At 34.7% G+C, this 26033-nt stretch overlaps 1 long non-coding RNA gene across 1 annotated transcript; it reads right to left on the bottom strand.

The window, feature by feature from the left end:
- Positions 1-246: 246 nt before the first annotated feature.
- On the bottom strand, positions 247-24883 carry LOC142055719 (uncharacterized). The gene is made up of 5 exons (XR_012660003.1): positions 24584-24883; positions 5844-5939; positions 3654-3782; positions 2635-2680; positions 247-2434 (listed from the first exon to the last, which is right to left on the bottom strand). It is a non-coding gene; the product is annotated as an uncharacterized LOC142055719 (long non-coding RNA).
- Between the last annotated feature and the right edge of the window lie 1150 nt (positions 24884-26033).

Genomic DNA, 26033 nt, shown 5'->3' with positions numbered 1-26033 from the left:
CTTAAAGAACAGCTGTTTAGCATTTTTATTTAATATTGTATATTCCTTTATTAACAAGACACTTGATTATTTGTTTGTAAACTCATAGAAAAAGTTTTCCATTCAAAGTTAAATGAACTGAAGTTTGTTAACCTAAGCATGTTATTACTTTCATTAAAATGGTTAAAATTAGCAAATATGCTAACAAATATGTTTGTGTTTTTATTGCAAAGACATATTTGACAGAAGACAAAACAAAACCCCAATAACTTTGACACACATATTTATTTATCATGTATTTTTCATGTCATAAAAATGAAAAAATAAATCTTTATGGTACCTCAATATGCACAGCATATGTACCATGCAGAAATTCTTAGTAAGTTATAATTTCACATGATGATATTTTATTTTATCAGAAAACTGTCTAGAAGGATCTACATTTCCAAATGATAAAATTTCCTTTGGTTTTGACTTGTTTTAGGTATTTCCTATTCTTTGATACTTAGAATTTATGTATTAGAATTTAGACGCTTGTTTATGTTAGGCTGCTGTTCAAGATAGGAGACACAGATATTAGATGTTTCAGTGCTAGTTTAGTGATTCACCTGATCACTAAACTAGCATTTCTATGTTGAGGGACTTGGGGTTGTTTAGCCTGAAGAAGTGGAGGCTGAGGGGAGACCTTATCACTCTCTACAACTACCTGAAAGGAGGTTGTAGCGAGGTGGGTGTTGGTCTCTTTTCCCAAGTTACTAGTGATAGGATGAGAGGAAAAGGCTTCATTCTGCATCAGGGGAGGTTTAGATTGGATATTAGGAAAAATTTTTTCAGTGAAAGAGTGGTCAGGCATTGGAACAGGCTGCTCAGAGTGGTGGTGGAGTTACCATCCCTGGAGGTATTTAAAAGACGTGTAGACGTGGCACTTTAGGGCATGGTTTAGGAGGCATGGTGGTGTTGGTTTGACGGTTGGACTTGATGATCCTAGAGGTCTTTTATAACCATAATGATTTGATGATTCCATGATTCTATGAAATATTTTGATGTCTTTTTCATTTTCCTTCTCTTCTAAAATTTCAAGTTCTATGTAGTTGTCTTTCTTGCACTGATACCTTATTTTAACATGTTACAACATAGCAACCTGTCTTTTCTTGCTGAAGGCAGTCATTAACATCTTACCTGCACAATATAATCTGATTCTTCATGTATGCAATTAGTTACTCTTCAGTTTTGTAATTCATTCCAAAACCATGTAAAAGAGTCTTAAAGTCTCAGAAAATTTTATTCTAAGTTGCAATAGAGGTTCAGGCTTAGTTGATATCCTTCTAATCCTCCTAACATTTTATATAATATGCTTCTCACTATTTATATGCAATCTTTTTTTCCAGATAGTTAGTTAAAAAAAAAAAAAATAATTCACATGTATGCAAGGCTTTAAACCTCTACCCTTTCTCAAGGTTTCTCAGCTTTTCCTGATGCATTGACAGATGGAGTGTGTGGTTTTATGCGAAGTTGTTCCCAACCAGTTGACTATAATAGCAACTATAATAGCGTTGCTTAAGAAGAACTTAAAAGGAGTTGTCCAGAACTGTATTGCATTTATTTTCAAAAAAGCTTTTTTTCTAACATTACAATTGCAGTGAAGAACAAAATGGTGCCTAAACTTGATTATGAAAATTGAAGAAGAAATCTGTTAATTTTTCTGTTAATAAATTAGTATTCCCTATTTTATGAAGACAGAACGTTTTGTTCACATACTTTAAAACAGGAAAGTCTCCTCATCTGGCATCCTATAGAAACCTCAGCAAAAGTTTCCTTATCACATTTTAGAGCATTTTGTTTTTTTCACACATTCTCTTCATATAAGCTTTGGTTGGTGTCCACATATGAATAATGAATATTGAGTGAGAATCCGGATGATTGCTGACCAGTAAGTGTTTGGATTTTTATTTGAACTTGGACCTTCAGGTGGTGGTATTGCCACTTAAATAGCCCACAGTGGAGTCTTAACTCTTTGGAATATGTTCTGAAAAAGTTCAGAATTTTAACTTCTGATTTTATGTTAGTCAGTTCTGCTTTGTTCAACACTATACCCAGGGGATAGTCTGAGAATTACCTGAAAGAAGTTGCAGTGGTTATGTTTTGTTCTGCCTCTTTTAAAAGCTACTCCAGATTCTTCTAATAATTCAAAGTACATGAAATAAGAATTATATGCATCTGTTAAATCTTGTTGTAAATGGCCTTAAGCGCGTGCAAAGCTTTAAAGCTTTTGATTATTATATTGATATGCAAATATCTATCAGTGTAGGGAGTATGAACTGGATATTATTAATTATTATTTTAAAAATAATCTATGTAGCAAGAATTTCTTCCATTCCCTGCTCTTTCTAAGACACTAAAGGAAATGTCCTTTAGGCACATTATCTCTTCATGAAGAACTTCACACAGAGAGGACCTAGAAAAGAAAGAGAGCTGCATCTAACATTACATACATATCCAGAATGACATGTAAGCTCTCTGAAGTCTTCTGTCAAAAACTTTAGGAGTATTCATGGCTAATTAAGGTTTGAGAAGAGATTCCTGTCTTTAATACACTTGTGTGCATGTGTCTGTGCACATGCAAAAGTAAATGCTTAACTTGATCATAAAACTTACCTGTGTCATGTTGTTCACATAGAATGTAGTAGGTACCCAGAATGATCTAAGTAAGAATTAAGAAAATAAAAATGAGGTTTCAGAACAGAAAATGAACATACATACACATAAGGAATTTTCTTTGAATAATTACGTTATCAGGTAGGGTAAAGAAGTTACACTGCAATAAACTGTAAAGCACAAAGAATAAGAATGAATTATAATTTGTTTTAGGATCCAGTCAATCACACAGAAATATGTGCATGGAAATAGTTAAATAATTCTTTTCCTAAGTCTGAAGAAAATCTGCATTTGTAGGTGATTAATATTTGACACATATATAATTTCAATATATATCAGTTGAACTCATATGGGCATGAATCACTTGTGTAGATTACATTTAAATCAGTGTTCTGATTTAACAGAAATCCTCTTATTTGTGCACATAACTCCACCATTCTTCTTGGAGAAGATATCTGATGAATGATCTTCACTGAATTGCTTTATAGAGTTTTCAGAACTTTGAACTGCTGTATCGCCTTTCAACTGTATTGTAATAATATGATTGTGTCTTTTTTAAAATTCAGTTTTATATTGTTTATTACATATCAATAGCTTTACAAATACATTTTATATTTTCATATTCTTAATAGATGAAAAATTAGTTAATTTATTTATTGCTTTAAAAAATTTGTCAATCCATCAGTCTATAAATAAAAGTGTGCTGAATATAATCTTTTATGGTTTTCTCATGTTTTAACATAAATGACAAGCAATGCACAAAAGATTTCTTGGCTGTCAACCCACACTTGAAAAACTCAGGAATCATGTTGAGATAAAGCATAGAGACCAACACAGTACTAAAAAGCAGTACAAATTTAAAACATGGTCTTCAATTAAATTGTTAATTTAAAATTGTTTCCTCTCATCTTTCTGCCTTTTTTTTTTCCCCTTTTGTTTTAATTGACTACAGGTTCAGTTCTTTAATATTGATTTCACTTCCAAATTCAAAGGCATGGTTAAAAGGATTCAAGAAACACCTGATCCTCTGCCATGGTCTAATTTCGAAGAGCTTCAGGAAGAGCTGCTGCAGCATTTCTGTGTTGCAATGCTGCAAGCACACTGAAGAAAGGAAGCTTGTACGCTTGATTTGAAAGGTGGCACATAAGCTGTAAAACAGTGTGAGAGAAAACATAAGCAGTGAGATGAGAGCTAATGCATGTGGAGTCTGTAAAAAAGGTAAAGTTTTAAGCAGAAATGCATATTGCAAACTTCCAGTGGTGCATATATATGTGTGTGTGTGTGTGTTTACAAACTAGAGAAATTGATTACTCTTGGGAGCGAGGAAGACAACTAGTAGATTAAGGTGAGGTGGTAGGAAAAGGCTTAGCACTTAAGAGTTGATAAATAGAGAATTAAAAATTGCTATAGAGTTATGCACTAGTAGAAGTGTTTTAAATAGATGTATAATCTAAGATGTATAATTTAAAATTTCCAAAATTGTTCATCCACAATAGAAACTGCTGAAAGACAAAAATGTAATTTCTCTTACTGTTCAAGCTGTGTTGGATAAAAGCATAATTAATGTGAGATAGAGTGTCCTAAAAGGAATGTCTCAGCAGAGTTCCAAACTGGAATCTAAGTAAATGCTAATTCTAGAATCATACAGCCAGTGCTCACCAAATCCTTATTTGGTCAACAGCTTCAAATTTATACATTCCATTAATGGCTAGCTTTAAGTTATATCTCTACTAGTTTTCAAACTTAGAGCTTTTTATAAAGTATGGCTGACACCATGAATGAATCACAATGGTCTTCCAATTTTTATAAATATATATGTATATTTATATTTACATTGCATAAATATTTATATTTAAAATTTGTATTTTGGTAAATATTTTTAACAAGCTTTATACCAATTTCATCTGTTTTCTGTTCTTTGTTTCTCATACATGATAGTTTCTTATCTGAATGACTGAAATTTCTGAGCAACAGAACTTTTACAGGAAATGACAAATCACTTATAGCGTACATTTTTATACTTTGATGCTAAAATTTCTTATACTCCTGTATTCACAAAATAGCACTCAGTATCTAATTACTAAAACAATGCATTTTAATAAGTCTCAGAAGTATGCACTGAGTAACATTCATCCTTGCACTGCCTGACTACTAAGTCATCCATGTTCCCAGTGCAGATAATGAAGACGACTAAATTTTTAGTAGCCCTGGACTAACATTTGTATTATACAATGGCAATCTAACATGATGGCCTGTTAAACAATATTAGGACATTTCATGGTCCTTACTACACGGCTTCTTAAGACCTGCATATATGTATTTATTTTAATCATTGCATCGTTGCCATTTTATTAATCAATGTATTCCTAGTCAGTAATTCATGTCCTACATATTCATCTGGTTATTAAAAACACCTGCAACTCTGAGTAGACTGAAATGTCTCCCTTCAGTACCATCACCTAACTAAAATTTTCCCCAAAGATATCATTACATTTTCCTTACAGTAAGGTTTATGTTAGTGTCATGACTACAGATTACAGTTTGAGAATTGCTTGTTCCTTATAGAAAGGCTGACTACATCACAGAGCATGGGAGACTAAAAATGTTATAAAGCTTAATAAACCTCAAAAGAAAAAATATTTTATATCATAATATTTTACTTTATTGGCTCAGTGATGTTAACTATTACTGTGGAGGCATTAAATCTTTTACTCTATAAAGGAAATGGCATTGCTAATAGCATTAATTTGATCTTACAGGAGAGCCTCAGAACAAATCTTTAAGCACCATCTTGATAAAAAATAATCCTCAAGATGAGAAGCTGAATATTGACTATATTATCTAACGAGCGATCAAAAATATTTCATCTCTTTTCACTCACATCTTTGCTTTGTGGACACATTAGCTGGATGTAGCTGTAAAAAAGTAATGAGGTTACTTGTCTTCTAACCTTTATTGCCAGGTAGAGTGTGGCAGAAAAAAGGACAAAAATCATGCAACCAAAGCCACTAACAAGCTGAGAAAGTAATTTTGGAGAAATCTAATATTATCTGGAACATGTTACTGTTACATTCCAGAGCACTGATCCACCCTGGGTGTAACCTTTTATTTGATACTGCTTAAGAAGGTGAGAAAAGAAAATCAAAAGAACACATCAAGCCAACAGTAAGTCTATGGGTGCTGAATGAAGTGCAATATTCTTTCCTTACCTCTGAGGACAACAAACTGAAGCAATGAAAAATGGAACCTGGTCACGGTCTGCTGCCAGAACTGTGATGTTCTAAAATCCTGTCCTCTCCAGGACCCTGCATCAGAGAAACAGAGAAATGAATGTGCAAAAATAGAGGATCATACAGTCCTGTTTTCCCCATGAAGCTGCAGTACTGCAAGTTTTGATGAACCCACAACTTTCACCAGTTAGCTCTGGCAATGGTATTTATTCCGGAATCTTTAATAGTGTCTCACTTGAGGATTATGGTTCTCACAAATTGTATGTGCTGAAGTATTTGAGTTCCCAGTTTTTCCCCAATATAAAGTGGCTCCAAGGCTAAATCTGTTATATTTAAAGACCAAGACTGCCAAAAATTCTAGTTATTGGATTTCACTGTGTCTTTGCCAGCAAGTCTAAAAATCCTTTACTATATCAGATATTTTCCTTAACTACCTATTCCTGATGAACAAGTCATCTGTTGACTTTTTTCTAATAAAAGTCTCTTTAAGACTTATATTGTAATGCTCATCTTCCAGCAATAGTTGATGTAAATCTCATTTGAAATCTTAAATGCAGCAGATCACAAGCATCTCTCTAAACTGTTATCAGGAACCTGAGTGGAAGCAACTGAGCTGCTATCAGGCTTTCCACACTACTCAAAAGTGCTGTGACCCCAGTTCAGTTCATCACCCACAGGTGATGTTCTTGCCATTTTACAGTCTTTTTGGTTGTCTTGAATTTGATATTGAATTGCAGCAGTGCTCATTACATGATCTCTGTGCTAAAAAGATCCCTTACTTTCTGGTGTTCCACTTTACATTTTTTCATGAGCACTGCAAGTGAGAATTTATGTTGAAAAAACCTGTGACGCTGAAGTCTGTCTTCTTCTAAATTATTGATTTTAAACAATGTAACATTTGTATAGATGCATATGAAATATACTTTTTACCCTGAAATGCAAAATTTGCAATCTCATTTAGCTGTCATAAAGGGGAAAAGTTTTATTAGCTTTACTTATCAATACTTCCTTCATCAGCCAGTATCATTTACCAGCCATACTAGAGAGATACCATATCATATAGTTCATAGATAAAAATTTAGAAAAAAACCCCCAAAAGATAATTTCCAGAAGTATCACTTATGATATTTTTCTGCTTGCTTACATTGAAATGTAGTTAACAAGCTAGATTTAAACTACATATACTCAGTGTTATGATAATTACTTACAGTGTAATATTTTTTAATCAAAATACGATGTGTTACTCAAAGACCTTGGGGAAATCAAAATATACATCAACACAGTAGCATTTATCAACCAGACCTGCAACTCTATCAATGTAAATGATTTGAAAAAATCTTCATTCTATGATGACTTCATCATTATGCTACAGTTTGTAATTGCTTTATAATTTCTGAGAAATTTATCTTATACCTAAATGTTTCTGTGAACTCGTACTCTCATTTTTCATTCATGATTTCTAATTCTTCAGAATTTTCTCAGATTTCCTAGACTGAGTGAAAATTAAAGCTAGTGGATCAAATAATCTTGCTAATGTATACTATATGTTTAAATAATTGAATCAATTTCAAAACATTTAGAGATCGTAACTCTTCCCTCAAAATATTCAGATGTTTTACGTATGGTGATGTTGATTCCCTACATGTCATACAGTATGGCTCTATATTCCTTATTTACCCACACATAGCACAAAGGTGTATTTTCAGTGTTAAGTCACAGCCACCATAATTTACCATCTGCCCGTATGCACTTAACTCTCTATTAGTTCTCAGCCTATTTTTATTCTAATATTCCTCACATCTTACTTTCTTTAGTCATATTGGCACTGTTACTTCACTGACTCCTTTTGTTTCTGTGATCAGTGGTTACATTTTTCACTTACAATATACTAACAGATGTATGTGTCTTTTCTGCTCCCCTTACCCACAGATGTAGCATTTAGATTTCTTCTGTTGAAATGGATGCTTTTGCTCATACTTTTTTTCTGGCATCTTGGCTATTTGCATAGTAAGGGTGCATATTATTGGTTCACCAAGGCATGGGTCTCTAATGTCATTTTAGATACTTACAGTATTTGGGGCAGCAATGTATTGTAGGTGAAATATAGTACCTGTGAGCTTCTGCAATGGCAGCTGGAAGCCATAAGCGCCAGATATATACTCTTAGGCAACTTAATTGGATTCTCAGTAATTAATCTTGAACAACTGCAATTTTCTCAACTTTGTAAATGCAAATTGCAGTTGATAGTCAATGTTTTTGATATTTGGTTAAAGTTTTAGAGAGTATGATCTGTTGTTAGTTCCATATCAATCTGAACAAAGAAAATCTCTTTTGTATAATTTGCAATTTCATTCTTTACTTTGTTTAATTGAGTACATTCTGGTGTATATATAAATGTATTTCACATAAAAAACTTCACTTTCCTGTGGTGTTTTCTTTTTTCCCATGGTTCTTAAACATTCTTGTGGATTCAGCCTTCTCCTCTGATTGATAGACAGGGTCCCAGATAAATTGACTTGCAAGGGCAAAGCAGGTTAAAAGAGATCTGGCTTTTCCCTAGGCTTTTTGAGCTTAGAGTAACTCAGTTGTTACTCTGAAGAGCTAGTGGGAAGCTTTGGAAGAAAGCAGAAATACAGTGTCATGCTTTAGCCCCAGCTGGCAACTAAGCGCCACACAGCCACTCAAACTCCCCTGCAGTGGGATGAGGGAGGGAATCAGAAGAATAAAAGTGACAAAAACTCATGGGTTGAGATAAAGACAGTTTAATAGGTAAAGCAAAAGCCACACATGCAAGCAAAGCAAAACAGGGAATTCATGCACTATTTCCCATGGGCAGGCAGGGGTCCAGCCGTCTCCAGGAAAGCAGGGCTCCATCATGCGTAGTGGTTACTGGGGAAGACAAATGCCATCACTTTGAACGTGCCCCCCTTCCTCCTTCTTCCCCCAGCTTTATGTGCTGAGCATGACATCATTTGGTGTGGAATATCCCTTTGGTCAGTTGGGGTCAGCTGTCCCAGCTGTGTCCCCTCCTGTCCCAACTTTTTCTGCACCTGGCAGAGCATGTGAAGCTGGAAAAGTCCTTGACTAGTATAAACACTACTTAGTGACACTTAGCAGCAACTAAAACATCAGTGTGCCACTAGCACTATTCTCATATCAAATCCAAAACACACTATACCAGCTACAGTGAAGAAAATTAAATCTGTACCAGCCAAAACCATGACAGCTTTGTGGTTTTTTCTCTCCTACTTTATTTTATAAAAAGATTTTTTAGTAACCAATTGGTTGAATCTCTGTCTAGCTGTAGTTGTATAACATTGGGATTAGGAGGCTACCTGGACAAGCCACATACCTAATATGAAGATTAATATCTTCACTCCTGTCTGTATAAGCAATTATATTGCTATGACAGAGGTAATTAGTAGTGATCAATATTTGATCAATATTTCAATGTTACTAATTCAAATTTTGGCTATGATAGTGTTAACAGAAAGCACATATTCTTTTACAAAAAACATATTGTTAAAAAGAATAATTTTGTATACATTTTGCAGTTGTCAGATCATCCCTACTTCTAAAAATTTGAGGAAGGACAATATGGAGAAAAAATAGGCAACTCTGGAGGAGAAATAGGCAACTCTAAAGAAGAAAGCTCACTCTGGAAAACTCTGGAGCTGCAATTTTAGCCCTGAAAAACCATATACACTGGTGTACTGATGTAATCCCCAAGAGTAGGTAATTTGTAACAAAATGTTGACAAATAGTTCTAACTGTACTGTTGTTATGTGAAAGTTATAGTATTCATACCAGATCATAATATTTTACTGACTTTGACATGTTTATCATATTCAGCAGTTCTGTTGTTCACCCTGTAAAACGTCTGGTAGATTGCAATAAGAAATGAAGCTCATACATCAAGATCTAACTGAATATAAGGTTTGATATTACATGAACATAATAACTTGAAGCATACAAAACAGCTTTCATGATATTTGCACCATTTTTTGAAAATCAGAATCTTCCTTAAATGAAACTAAATCAAAACCTGTGTTCTATAATAACTCCAAATGTGGGGAGAAGTAGACATACAAAAGAAAATAAATGCAATTTAATGTGATTCTTGCAAAGAAAAGAATCAGAACAAAATTTGGGTGATTAAGAGGACTCTTTTTCCTTTCTTTAACTTATCATCTTGAAGTGAATTTGGCTCATGGTGAATTTTTACTGACTGAATTACAGTCCTACACACTGACATTGAATATGGAAGCTGGAAGAAATACATGGATAAAGTGCTTACAATAAGTTTCAGCAGAAGTTAACAAATATGCATACAGTAAATAACCCTATGACTATAATTCTGTGCGCTAAATCCTTTGATTATAGAGAAACTTAGTGTTGCATCTCAAACTACACCTTATCTGAGATTACAGGCAAAATTACCTGCTAACCATTTTGTAGTTTTCACAAACATAGTTTCTGTTAATAAAAGGTGGTAATTTCATTAGTATTACCAAAGATGAACTGAAAAACCGAACAGAAATAACATTACAATTAAAAGCCTTCTGAAAAGAAAGAGAAGGCTAGAAATTAACCTGATGATACTCTTTCCCTGCTCTGGTGTAAGCTTTTCAGAGTTTTAGGGTTGTTTTGCTGTGTTGCGTTCTGCCCTCCACCCCCCCAACCAAAAAATAAAAACAAAAAACTAAAGCAAACAAACAAACAAAAAAAACGACAAAAAGAAAAAACAACTCCAAAACAATTTATAAGTCTTCTATTGCTTTCCTGAAGAAACTATTTTACAATCCAATAGATCTCATACAGGGAACTCCTTCTTTTTTGTATTAAACCTGAACATTAAATGTCCTTTTTCTTGATTATATGGTCTTTAGGCTTAATAATTTTCTTCCTCAGTAGGTATACTCCTTTCAAATACAGTAAAATTTTTACTGTTCCCAAGCCCATATTTACCATGTGCTCAAGGGCATATTTATCTGTTTGCAAGGAACAGATTCTCTAATTCCTTGTAATTTGTATTGTTCTTCTCTGAAATTTTTCTAGCTTATTTAACTTTATGGTTGGCAGGTTCTGGTTTTACACTGCCTATAAATAGGCACATTATGAAGCTGCATGAGATAGCTACATGAGCCTTTTTTAAAACCATGGATAGAGGCGAACACATCCAGAGCACAATTTAGTCTACCTGAAAACTGAATTTCCCTTGTAAGTGCCTCTGTCTCTCTATGGATGGGGGTTACCTAAGACACCTAAATATTTTAAGTTGTTTTCATCTAATGAGAAGGAAGTGAAAAGTTTGTCAATAGCAAGAAGTGGTTATTAAGTAGATTTTAATTATTTATTTTTTTCATTCAATGTTAAAAGAAAGATTGCCATTCTTAACATGTAAATGCTTGCCAGGGAGTAAAAAGTCAGGAATAATTTAAGGACTGAAGGTTAGCATTTCTCTAGGACACTGAAAAATAAGTGAATAATACCCACTATTAACTCTAAACTTTGTGAAATTTAACATATGTCCTCTTCAGATACCCATGTCATAATGGGTAAAGGTCATGGTTTAGCCCCAGTCAACAACTAAGCTGTTCGGTCATTTCCCACACCCCAGTGGGATGGGAGAGAGAATCAGAAGAGCAAAAGTAAGAGAACTAGTGGGTTGGTATAAGAACAGTTTAATAATTAAAATAATATAATGAATAATAATAATAATAATAATGATAAATTAAAATAATGAGAGAGAGGTGAAACCCAGGGGAAAAAAACAAGAGACCCAACCACTCTGCCCACTGACCGACTCTGCCAGTCCCTGAGCCACGATCACTGACCCCTCCATCCAACTACCACCACAGTTAATATCCTGGGCATGACATCATATGATATGGAATATCCCTTTGGCCAGTTTGGATCAGCTGTCCTGGCTGTGCCCCCTCCTCTCCCAGCTTCTTGTGCACCCGGCAGAGCATGGGAAGTTGGAAAAGTCCTTGGCTAGTGGGAGCACTACTTGGCAACAACTGAAACATCGGTGTGTTATCAATGTTATTCTTATACTAAATCCAAAACACAGCATTATACCAGCTACAGTGAAGAAAATTAACTCTATCTCAGCCAAAACCATGACTGTAAATCTACATTTACCCAAATCCACACTAAGCTATCTACAAAGTGGCTCCAAATATAGATGAATAAATCTGAAATCAAATGTATCTACAATAGTTGGCTTCTATTATGATAGAAGCCAAGAAATAGTTTGTTCAGACTTGTAAAACTTGTCTAAGACAGAAGATATTATCAAATCACTGCAGCATATTTTGAAACTACTACTGGAAGTCCCTGTGTCAGTTTTTTCCAATTGGTCTATACAGTTATCTCTGAAGCACGATATTAAAGACAGTTTAATGCATAAAGTCCAGAAAAGCAAGAAATCCAGTATTAAAAGCTTCATGTCTTTTGTAGTAGATGTGCTGTTTCAATTTAAGAATAAAAACAGCTGTTTCAAAATGTTACCTTGTCTTTTGTGTACTATAGGGCACATTCTGCTCTTTGCCAATAAGAAATATGATACACAGCATATTAAAATCTGCCACATAGCTGTCATGGAGCAAAATTTGGCCAAGTTTTTTTTTTTTAAACAGCATAACAACATGACATGTGATGATAATCTATTGGAAAACTTATGATGCAATGGAAACCCATTCCACCCTTTTTACACAAGAGAGTGTTGTCATACTTTTGGTTATGATGAGCAAAATGAATATTCTTGAGCTCACAGCAGAACACAAACTGATTTTAAACATTAGATCCTAAAAAACATAAAATGAAATATACAGTTTATAAACTTAAAGGCCAGATATGCAACTAAACAGTGCATTAAGTAAATGTTTTTGTTCTTTATTTAATAATAAAGTTTAAAAAAGGATCTCTCAGAAGTCAATTACCCTGTTATCTTACATCCTGTGTTTCACCTTCGTAAAGCACTGGTTTAAAAGAGGGAAATAAACCTTAACCCTATAACTTCATTGTACAAAGTAGGATCTTATTTTCTCACCATTTTTTAACCACAGTTATTGAATTACTGTGTTTTATAAAGTTATATCCTGACATTTCTCAGGGTAATCACTACTGGGTTACATTAAAAAACCATTAAGCTACAACATAAGTATAGAATATTTATTGAATGATTTTGTTAAAAATATGAATTTCCAGATTGAGTATCCCTGTCTATAACTGTGGAAAAGTTGAAGAAGATAGAACTGTTGAAAAAACTGTCATCAAAACAACCAAGTTTTCTTTTTAATAGAATAATAGAAAGTTAAGCAGAAAAAACAGAGAAGTGAGTAAATAAATTTTTTTCTTGAAACCAGAAATCTAATCAGTTCGTGACTGTTTTTTGTCCAGCATCCTTTTGAAAGATTCTGGGGTTGGGGATTCCACCATATTCACAGGTGATCCACTGCAGACCTCCCCACTGCCTTTATAGTATTTAAAGTGTGTTTATGATTAGGTCTCCTTCCAATTAGCTCAGCTGATTTCCCCTGGAATTTGTCACTGGACACAGAGACAGCTTCTGCCTTACTTTAACTTCGCTGAAAACTGGGATCATATGTCCCTTAAGACTCTTTTCTTCTTAGTTTAAATAACTCCATTTCTTTCAACCTTTCCTCATAGGTTAGATTTTCTGTTTTTCTGGTAATATTTGCCATTGTGCTCTGAAACAGCTCCTGTTGTCCTACATTTTCCTTTACCTAAGGTCTATTACAAATAATGACATTCCTATTTAAACTCATTCATATGATGATGGTTTTCCTCACAGTAGTGTGCAATGAGATGCTGAGTTTTTAAATTGTAACTGTAAAGACACTTGTACTGTTTTTCTCTGGGATAGAGTTAAATTTCTTCATAGTAGCTAGTATGGAGCTATGTTTTGGATTTGTGCTGAAAATAGTGTTCATAAGGCAGGGCTGTTTTAGTTCCTGCTGAGCAGTGCTTACACAGGGTTAAGGCCTTTTCTGCATCTCTCCCCACCCCACCAGCGAGTGGGCTGCGGGTGCACAAGGAGCTGGGAGGGAACACGGCTGGGGCAGATGACCCCAGGTGGCCAAACTGATATTTCATACTATATGGTATGGACATCATGCTCAGCAATAAAACTGGGAGGGAGGTTGGGCGGGGGGGGGCAGTGCTCAGGGACTGTCTGGGCATTAGTCTGTTGGTGGTAAGCAATTGTTTTAATTTGCATCACTTGCCTTTCTTGGGGTTTATTTTCTTCTCTCTCTGCCTTTTTTTCCTCACTATTTTTTTTATTATTGCTATTATATCTTTTTAATTCTTAAGCTGTTGTTATCTCAACCCATGAGTTTCTTTCTTTTACCCCTGTGATTCTGCCCCCATCCTACTGGGGGAGAAGGGAGTGAGCAAGCAGCTGTGTGGTGCTTAGTTGCCAGTCAGGTTTAAACCACAACACTACATCTCATCCTCATCCCTGGATAAAGAATCTACTTAATGAAATAGTTTTATTCAGGTTTCCTTTACTGTTCTAGATTATGTGAAATACTTCTAAATTCTCTCTTCCTCAATGCCTTCAACACCACCAAAATTATATCATCTCATGAAGTGATCAAGATCAAGACACTGACAAAATATTTGAAATCAGGCAGCTTCAAGCTGAGTTTAGCCAAATGGCATCCAAAAGCTGAACCAATCCCTCCTAGATAGATAGAAAGATAGAAAGATAGAGAGAAAGGTAGATAGAGAGAAAGGTAGGTAGGTAGGTAGGTAGATAGATAGATAGATAGATAGATAGATAGATAGATAGATAGATAGATAGAAAGAAGAAGGAATAAAACAGGTTTTCTGATGAAGGCAGACTAAACATAAGCCAATACTCACCAAAAAACACCCCAACAAACCAACCAAAAAGGAAGAAGAAAAACTGCCAGATATTATGGACAAAAAAGTCTGCTGCAAAGTAGAAAACCCGCTCTCTTACAAGACTATGAGTAAAATTTGGTGGTGTGCAATCAGATGCCCACATTTATTTTTTGTGAGGTGGAGATACTGTCTTTTTATACTATACAGTTTAAAAGTAGATTAGAATTCCCTGGTTTCTGCCTTGCTTAAAAAGTCAAAGATTAATCTATGTCTGTCTTTTTTTTAATCTTTTTCACCTTTTCATCTCTTTTCTGCCTTTCACACAATTGTGTGTTCTGGCATGGTTTACAGCTGAATCTCACTCACTGCATCCTAGACTGTAAATGAATACATCATAAAAAGCATAATTTATTGCAGACCATATTGAGTTTGTTTAGGGTGCAATTCATCCCTGTGTAAAGGGCAATACAGCCAAAGTCACGCAAACAACTTGACAGCTTTCCTCCCTTCCTCCCTGAAAAAAAAATGAGACTGGTTTAAATCATGGAAACAAAAATGAGCCCTTTAACTTCTGAGACTTCAGGAGGCAACTGCCTTTTTCTTCAGGTTCATCTCCAAGTCTGTGTTTCTGTAAACATAGAAAAGTGGGCTTCTAACTGTTCAGAAGGGACACGTGCTGTTCCAACTGTCCTTTTCTATCCCTATCCCTAAATTTTTACAACACTTTATGCCTTTCATATTTAACTGGTCTGAGAATTTAATCTCTGCTTTCCCTCAGTTTCTGTACACTCAGTATATTTTCTTGTTTTTCACACACCACTCCGTCTTCTGCATCCCTTCAATATCCCTGATCCATCTTTTATTTTTGTATTATCTGAACCCTTCTATTTCCTTAAAATTTGTCTAATATAGAGTATGACAGAATGTAACCGTGTCTCCTGCCTGCCTCACTAGAAAAAAAAAAAACAAACCACAAAAAAATCAAAACACAAACCTGGAAGGAGGCAGTCCTTCCAAAGACAGGTATATCTTTCAAATGCAAATCAAGCCATCTTGACAGAGATTAGCTATGGTTCTATGGCATGCAACAGTGTCAATACTGATTTCAAGAAAAGTGAAACTTAGGACCTTAATGGAAATTGAGATTTTAGGGAAAAATTAGCTCATGAGCCTAGCAGTTTTGTAAAAGCTGTCTCAACATTAAAATCACCATCTCTGGTAACTCTCAAATTATGGGTTCTTTTCCTGGTTTTAATATTTATTTTTTTTGGGGGGGAGGGGAGAGGGGGAGGAGAGGCATTTACTTTGTAAAGCTTTGCTTCATATCCATGCAAACTAAAAACTACTAAAATGAAAAGTGGGATACTCAAAGTTAGTGTTATTCCAGAAATCTCAGGCTATAAAGAAATTCTTGCAAGCTTTGTAAAATTCATAAACAAACCTTTCAGTGTACACACACTGTGCTCTTCATTTGAATTGTTTCACTGACACAGGAAAGAAATGCAGTCTTTGAAATCACTCATGATCATTTAATAGTTATTATTTAACAGGTTAATAATACTTTATATGAACTTTAAAGTGCACTTTCAGAAATACCTGTATTAGTTGTTTGTGTCCCCTTCCCTAAAATATAGTATTATTTTATAGGAGAATCAGACAGGACAAGACTCAAATGCACCAACAGTAAGAAGTTTTCACTTTACCCTACAAAACATAGGAAAGAAAGTACTGTGGTCTATGGATTTTGTAAACAAAACACTTCTGTGATATCTCATATGACCAGAGGTTAAATTTGTGTTTGAACAAGATGAGCTATCATTACCAGAGGAATTGCAGTGGCATCAAAACCTAAAGCTTAAATCAATGATACTGCAAGATCATAAAATTATAGTCTTTCTAAAAGAATACACTAAAAATACAAAGTTTAAAATATAAATATATAGCACTGTATTTTAAAAAAAATTAAAAAAACAAACAAACAAAAAAAAACCAAAAAACAAAACAGACCACAGGAAAAAAATAGTTAAATTGCTTGTCCTAGACTGAGTATCAAAGCAGTTCCAAAGTGACCCTCTTTTGGCTTCCTTGGAGGAAGTGTTCAAACCCATCATCTTTTACAATGTATGTAATCAACAGTAATACAACAAGACTGAATAGAGAAAAAAGGATGAAAGTCAGAATTTAAGCAATGTTTATTGCTCTCTCTCTCTTTTGTTTGAATTGCCTTTCAACTGATGGAAACTCGTCTCAGATTTTTTTATATTCTGGACATTACTTCTCCTTTATGCCACTCACTAATGATGCCTTTTCCCTTCAATCTTTTCCTGGCTTTATATATATATTTAAGTGTTTTTGTTCTTTGTTAGAATATGGACTTCAACTTTACAAAGGCATTTATACATCTCATAAATTGACAAATTCAGATGAGAGATGATTAAAAGTTGGGAGGAAACCTGAATTATGTATGTTTAGTATTATGAACTAAATAATCTTCAGGAAAGAATGTCACATTGAGTGTCAGAGAGGCTGAACGGAAGGACAACATATATTCTTAGTTTAATAGTTGGGGCTACCTACAGTTTGTTTATTTTTAAATCACATTTTTAAACACATTCAAAACTATACTCAAGGTAGAGATCCCTCAGAATAGTTCATACCAGATAGATATCTATTATCTCCAAAATCTAAAATCTAAAGGCAGTTTTCTGTTTATGTGAACACCAAGTACAGAAATGTACATGGATGATTCAGACCTCTAGTCTAGAATCAGATGTGGTATAAACTCATGTTTCTGATGTAAACCCAAACATATATTAGAACCTTTCAGTACATTTTCTCATATTTTTGGACAAAGATTGTAACTAATTAATAAAAAGAGGTTGAGTTATACTTTCCACAGTTAACATAAGCAAATGAAAACTGTTGAGGGGAAAGTTTGGGAACCCATTAAATGGAATCTCAAAATGCTTTTGTTCTTTCATCTCTAATATTTTTTTAATTACATAGGAACACAGCAAGGCATTTTTCATTTTGTATCCTGTACATAGATCTATACCACTACTGTAAAAAATGTGTAGTGAGTAATAAACATGCTCCCATTTTCCTGGGGATAATTACACAGTCTGTTCTACAAGGCACAGGATAAATTTTTTGGGCATGGATGGTATGGAAATGTCAGCAAAGGTCTGTTTCTGCATGCATTCATAGGAGGAACTGCAGAGTAATGTATTCTTAAACAGAATAAAAGTTTGGCTGTACTTGAGAATGACAGATAGAGAACTTTTTATGAAAGATCAGTTGTGAGTGAGCAAGATGGAGGCTTCAGTTCTCATAAATGCTGCTACTTGGATGAGAAAAATTGTATTTGTTGGTTATGATAAAGTAGCTGGCAGCCTTACAAACACAACACAGTTCAGAAGTGAAATATATCAAACATGATAACCTTAAGTTACATTTGTACATGAGATGAGACAAGATCCCTATTGTAACTATGATTCTTATATAAAAACATGCATCTCTCTTAGGGAAGCTGATTATTTCTGAATACTGAAGAGACGAAGAAAGAGACATCCATTGACATTCCTTTAAGCATCTGTAATCCATTTTTTACTTGTTTGCTTCCTTGCACTTACTCTCTGTATGTGTTTGTTAGGGTTTTGTTCTTTGGTATTTTTAAATTCTCCAGACTTGAATGCTTAGAAAACCTAAGAGAACAAAATCACCCATGGCTACTGACATAAAGGGCTTAATTCTCACTTAGACTTTTATGTAAATAAGTAAGTGAGAATTAGAGTAAAGCCTTCTGAAGTCAGTTAATTTTCAGATTTGTGAGAAGATCATAGATAAGACAGTAACCTAGCTCACTATTTTGTTTTGAAGAGGGCTTATGTCTCCCTTGTGAGGATTTTTTTTTTTTTTAGCCTTAACCTCTGGCAATCAAAAAGTGTTAAGTCCTCCAAAGTGTTAAGTCCTCCAAAAAAGTGTTAAGGCCTCCAACCTCCTTTGGCTGGGCCAGGCTGAGTGACTATCCAGATCTGTAAATAAGAGGGTGCCGTTTACAGCAAATGTGATTATATCTTAAAGAAGTGGTTCAGCAAATTGAAAGGAGGCCAGTGAAGAAACACCACCACAAATTTACAAAGCAGAGAGGAAAGTGGAAGGTTTTACAGCTTTACATGGGGAAAGAGGAGCATGATAGATATTTTTTCACAAGATTCTTCTCCTTTATAGACAGAAAGTTTAGGTATCTAGAACTGAGAGAAATAGAAGATAATGAGGAAATGAACGCCTGAACATTTGCCTGCTAGGGGAAAACTTCAGCACTTTACTGATTTATTACTTTATACTGGCTTTATTGTTTATCCTGATTTCATTTTGAGGCATTGCTGAACAGATCTGTATTATTGGTTGAATGTATCTTCATATTCTTTGCAAGCTGTTAATAAATGTATTAATATTTATTAATAACTGTTAATAAATATTAATTTAAAAAGGGAGATTTGACTATACACACTTTTTCCACTTTTAAGGTATGGAAGATGTTGATAAATAGTGTGAGCCTACAGGATCATGCTGTAGCATGAAGAATTGGGCTCCTAGAAGTACTATGTTGCACTTCCTTTAATGAATTGGTGAGATGTTACATAGGTCCAGGAAGAGAAAATGTTACTAATGAATTAGCATACATTATCACACAGAAAGAATCTCCTTAACTCTGCTCTTATTATGGCGTCCTAAGCCAAGAACAAACTAAAGGAAGGCAGAAATGACTGTTCTCTGCCAGTTACCTCGAATAATGTATAAAAGCCTTGAGTTTCAACAAGTATAGCTGAAGGCTAGAGGTTTCAAAAGTCTGAACTTCTAACATCCTAATAAAAATCAATAATTAGAGAATAAATTCTCTCTCCTGGTGAAAGAAGGCTGTAAAGTGGACTTGAAAGTTATATTTTCTGTTTGATCTGCTGGCTGTCCAGCCACACACACAGAGTTTGGAGACTGGTAGAGTACGCACTAACTCTCGTTCTGCCAGTACTCAGAGCACATTACAGACAGTTGGGTTTCGGGGTGAAATTTTATTTGGTGCAAACTAGACAACAATCAGAGAAAAGAAAGAAATAAGAAGGAACAGAGCTTGGTTTATTTCAGAGGAAGGTCTAGAAAATAAATTCACACAACAATTTATTTATCTGAAATTTTCATAATTTCCTGGAATATATTTTCTGGAAGTACCAGGTCAAGTGATCCAGGGGGCTTAAGCAAAAAAAGTAACTGTGTCAAGCTCCACATTCTGGGCGATTATATCACGTTGTAGTGATTTAAAAAAACCCCAAAACATTCCTAATGTGACACTGTTGTCATGAGCTGAAGGCTTGCATGTAAGAAACCAGATTCTCATCTTAGTTGCAGTGAAGTGTAACTTTTGTAGAATTATTCTAGATTTATAGTAGCTTAATGAAGATAAGACTTTCGTCTAGTGCAGCCTAGAATTAATCACGTGTTGCTTTTGGTGCTTTAATAGATGTGTTAGCACATCTGGGGCAGAGCTGGGAGGAAAGGAATTCTCATCTTGTTGCCACATTCCAGTTCATCTGCTGCTATGACAATACTTCCCTGAAATGTAGGCAACAACCACTGGGGTCTAGTCAGACACTCAGATGTTTTATGGTTTTTTTGGCAGCCTCTGACTGCAAAGTACCAAGGACTCCCTGCTGCAGTAAGCTTTAGCTAGGGAGCACACAGCACTTGCATTTCCATCTCTTATGACGTTATCAGCATCGTATCTGTCATGGGGAAGGGAAAAAATATCCACAATGACCAGGCAGTCTGGAACACTCAGCAGGTGAAATAAGGTCTTAAACTGGGTGTTAAGACAACTCTTTCTTGTCATGGTCTATGTCTCTTTCACTCCCACCTTCTCCACTCCCAAGTCTTTTTTGAAACATAGTCTTTTGATTTAGTTTTTCAGGCAGCTTTGATGAAAACGATGCTATGCTTTTACAGACATTCTATTAGTACAGGTCCAAATTAAATAGACCATGTTTAACACAGCAACTCAGGAATACTATCACACCTATGCACACATCCAATGTAAAGAAAGCAATCAATAATGAGTATTTCATAAAAACTTCAGTAAGTGCAAGGAAAAGACTGTGGGAGTAATGTAATATGGGAGTAATACAGTAAAACAGTGAAGGAAAACAATAAAAATATGTACGGATTAGCTTGCTTACCAGTAACTTCTGACAGGAATACAGTTATGCTAATAGCTAGGATCATGAAAGCACTTCTGTATATGCCTGCATTAGTTTTCTTTTTTTGTGTGTGTTTGAGCATGAATTATCTGAAGGACAATGATCATAAAATTAGCTTTTATTTTTAGTAGCATTTGTGTTATGCATGTCTTACTGATGCAAATGCACTTTCTACTGATTCAGGTTATCTGATGTAGCCCAATTATTCTGTTTTTTTTTTTTCTTCTTTTCCTCCATATCTAGCTTCATCTTACACATTTTAATGTTACCAGAAGAATGACAGTAGGCTTTAAGTACCCTTTTTATTTTGTACTTTCTGCTTAATTCCCTCTTTGCATTTTGCCTCCCCAGAATCTTTCACACATTGATGACAGTCTGTCACTCTTTAGTTTCTTTTGAGTAGCTCCTCATGCTTGAAATTCCGTGCATTAAAATTAAAAGATATTTATTCTATGATTCTATGACATTTTCTCCTATTAAGCAAAGGAGTTTGAAGTATTTTATAAATCTAGCAAATGGATTTAGGTGTCATAGAGTTGTCACCTTTCAATCACCTACATAACTGTAGAAAGGTTAAAAGATTTGGTTATCTTAATAGCTCTGGGGTATCTTTCCAACTGAGATTACAAAATCTAAAGTAAGAATTTGTGCTAGTCATATAGGGGCTATATTAAATTAAGATACATTTAATGTACAAAAAATAAACTGAATACTCTTCGAGGCCAGGATTCTGTCTCCGTTTTTAGTTTTGAAGTGCTTTGATAAATGGAAGCCATAAACAAACCTGAGCATACATCCAGGTGCTTTGCTGTTTTGTGGATAAATGTTCATGCGTGGTTTTTGTCATCATAAGCTAGTTTCACAAAGAGATTATATTGCCTTGCCCAGGAATTATGACCTCTCTGCCTCACTTCTGTCTGCTTTTTGTGCCTCTGTATAACTGTCAAAATCCTGATGGTATTCATCCATTCAGTATAGACTATTGTGTCCTATAACACCCTTGAGAAGTGTCTTGAAGAGGATAAGAAAACAACATTTGCCTGGATGCCTTATTATAGTGTCCAAGAGGTTTAGACAATTTCATCACCCTGCAAAAAAATGAAGGAAGAAAACAACAAAAAGCACTATGCTCTGTATAGTAACATTTTATGGGTTGTACTTAACCCATAAAATGCATGTGGTCATATGTCTGGGTGTCATCTCTCTTCCTCCTGTGACTTTTGTCCTTACAGTAAAGTGTTCAGAGATCTGTTGGAAGTCATAATGTAAGATTAGGTATCTATAATACATATTATAATAGAGTTGTTTTAGATATTTACTGGCATTAAGATCTTCTTCACCTTCTTATATATACCCAAACCTATTAGCTGTAGCATCAATGAATATAGAGGTTATGGATACCGCCTGTCAAAAAAAGTCATCAAGGGTATTCGATAGGTACTGGAATCTGATTATTTATGATATTAAATTGCACAAAATACGCCTGGTGCTATCTTGGTGGAGGCAAACAAGTAATTTCCTAAACAATTCCTGAGTACAGTATGAGAGTTATCACGGAGAAGGAAACATTTTTGGAGGATGAAAGCTATAAGTTATATATACAGTCCTTTCTATGCCATTTGAGCTCAGTGCAAGCAACAGCCTGAGCATATTTTGTATATCTGTAGTTACACTCAAGCCTTTTCTGACCCAAAGAATATTCAAATATTTCCAGGAAAAAAAAAGAGCTCCAACATGTGGAACTGGATGGCCTGCTTCAGAGTAGTGCAGGTCTGATGCTTAGGCAGGTGGAAATCAGTAATGCAAATTTCAATACAACTGTGAAAACACTAAGTTTTGTCCTTTAGTTTTCACTGTGTTAACTGATCTGCTTGGAGGAACAAAAGGAAATATGCTGTGTGTTCAGGTACTGACTCCCTGATTTTTTAAAGTAAGGGATAATATGCATTCCTAACTTCAGAAGTTAATTTTTTCAAGATAATAAATACTACTCAGTAGTACATAGCCTCTTAATTTTTTCAGCTGTGAGATCTTGTGGAGACCAAAATTTCAGCCCTCCTAATCACCATATCGTTAGGAGCAAATTCTACTTTGAAGTACACACTGGGTACTGTGCTGCTTAGATGCATTACTTGAGTATATTGAGTCCAAGAAGTTGGGAGTTATTTTAAAGAGGGGAAAAAAACATAAACAAACCCCCCCCAAACCCCCCCCCAAAAAAAAAAAAAAACCCACAAAGAAAACACTAGCCATCTCAGACCATTTCTTTCAAATCTTAACTCCCACTTTTGTATCTAGCTAAGCATAATTATATAAACATTATCATAAAAAGAAGTCTGACAAGGTGAAAGTTCAACTTGACTGTTTTATTCATGTTCCTCCTGATTCTTCACCTCACTGCACCAGTTTTGCTTTGTTTTGACTCCATTGACAAGAGTTCAGTAACACTGGCATGGAACCAGTTTAATGAGGTACATGATAATGCCAACAAGATTCTTAAAAAAGAATCTCTTAAGAAAGTAAGTTAAGCACTTTAATTAGGGGATGCTAGAGTTTAAGTTACCTAGGCAACATCATCCAATACTTCTGAAAGTGTTTTGTGACGGCCTGTTATTTCCTGAACCCCATAGGACCCATGATAACATCAGTGTAATGACTAAGTAGCAACCCAGAACTGAGACTAGTACCTCTTTTTCCTACATCTTTTCAAGGCCACTCCACTGATATTCTTTGAAATACTGTACCATATAGGTAGTTGTTTTGCTTCCTGGTATTCCAAACTGTGGTAGCCCTGACATGTCAGTTATGGTTGCCTTCTCCAATGTAGGACAACATTTCACAAATAAGGACAAGCCTAAACCAATAACTTCTTCTGTAGTCCTGGGTGTGCAAAACATCTTAGACATGCTCACATCTAGCCATATGATAATATGGGCTGTTACTTTTACTAGGTATCCACTCTCCCATTTACATCAGCCACGCGGGTGCTTACCACTGCATATGTTAAGCTTTGGGCTTGTGTAAGATCAAAATGAGAAATCATTGCCACAAACTAGTGACAAGAGTCTTGTCATGTAACTTCGTAAGAATATCATAGAAAACTGGTAGCTGAGACAGGAATTGGATTTATTTTAAATTTTTATTTTATTTTTGGTGGTATTAACTTAAACCAGCAGATTTAAACTTTTGCTTCTGTAGTTCTTCTTTATCCTCTATGTAACTCTCAATATCTAGAGAAAATTAAGAATTCTTCCCTCCACTAAACTACCACCATTTATGATGCATCTTTACTTCTTTACCCTGAGCCCATGCTGAATAGCATGCTGAATAAGTCATGAGTGCTTTGGCTTAAAGAGAGCATAAACAGCATGTGTTGCAATGCTATGTGCAAGGGAGCTCTATCAACTGTTGGCATTTCCCTACTTTCAGCCATTATAGTCTATGTAGATTTTTGTAATTAAAGAAATCAAACATTAATTTTGCTTGCTATAGTGAGCTGAAAGAGGTAGACACAAACTGGTTTGTACAGCACACCTTAACTAAGGATTTTTTAATTTTTTTAAAATGAGTGCTTCTTCCCTTTCTTACCTTCGGAGTTTGGATCTCACATAGATGACCTCACCTATGGACCACAGAAAAGCTCTCTCATACACACTCTCTGGTGACTGTTAAATTTGTATTGATTTCTTCAAATATATCTTTAATTGCTTTGTATTTTACTCTGAAAAAAAAAAAAAACACAAAAAAAACCCAAAAACCACCAACCAAAACCCCAAGCAAAGAATACGAGATAAAGCTTTTGTGAAATGATTCTGTAAAAATTAGTCATAAACCTATGTTTTGTCTACTTTTTTTGTCATTCTTCTGTGTTTATATCCACCCACAATAAAGACACAGGTTTGAACTGTCATGCCTTTTGTTTTCCCTGCCTTAGCAACCCAACTAAGGAATTTCATATTTGATGGGAGTACAGGTGCTATAAACACCCCATGACTCACAGCTCCCACTAATTGAGGGAAAAACCATATCCTAAAGGATAAAAATGTTCCTTAAAGAGGATACTTATTCTTCAAACTGGTTGAATAACCTGTGAACACTTTGTGCATAAATTGTTCATCTTGCAAATTTATTTTTTAATCATAAATATTCAATAAATTGTTTTGAATAGGCTATTTGAGTCTCTTGACCATTCACAAACCAGTTGCTTTTACTTACTCAAAATGGATTCTGCTTTGTGTGCTTTACCATGTAAACCGTACCCATGTGTTTTCTGTTTCTTTTTTCGATGAAGAATCTTTATAGAAATACATATCTGTCATGGTCTGTGTATTAAGAAATTATTTACATGCTGTGCACATAAATCTCATCCTATCACAACTGTATAAAAGCACTTCCTCAAGTCTGAATACTAAATAAATAAATTTTAATTGAGAATATATTTTAAGGTTCTTTATTTTATGTAGATTTCCCAGTTATTTTAATCTACTAATGTTCAGATAAATTTTCTACAAAAACCTGGAGAAATATCCATTTAAACCTTGGGCATATTAACATATCTGTTAATACATAAAAAAATTATTTATTTTAATAGCTTAATCTCAAGAAACAGAATTTTATAGGATTAATTTCATTAAAAGACTTAAGAAATTGAATTTATATTACCTTAGGAAAAGGCAAGATACTAAAATCCTGCTTGGTAATCTTTAGGTTTAGAATTCATTTAGAAGGCTAGTAATAAGGTCTATTTCAAATCTTACCAGATTTTCAAGGGATCTTGAGCAAATCATGTATTGTAATTGTTCTCTGGTTTACTTACTTTACTGAAGTCAAAAGAAACTGATGTTACAGAGCATAATACAGGCAGAATTTGCCCTCAAATATTTTTTCCTGCTTCAGTTCCTCATCTATAAAACATAGCTAAGCAACAGAACACATTACCATGAGACTGTCTTTGTGGAAGGATCTGAGTATAAAGTGGTAATGGCCCATCTGGAGTTCAATCTTCTGAAGTTGGCAAATGTGGGGTTTTGTGTTTCGG

This window comes from Phalacrocorax aristotelis, chromosome 3 (genome assembly GCF_949628215.1).
Source record: "Phalacrocorax aristotelis chromosome 3, bGulAri2.1, whole genome shotgun sequence".
In the NCBI taxonomy this organism is placed as follows: Eukaryota; Metazoa; Chordata; class Aves; order Suliformes; family Phalacrocoracidae; genus Phalacrocorax; species Phalacrocorax aristotelis.
This window is presented reverse-complemented; position numbering and strand designations above follow the sequence as displayed.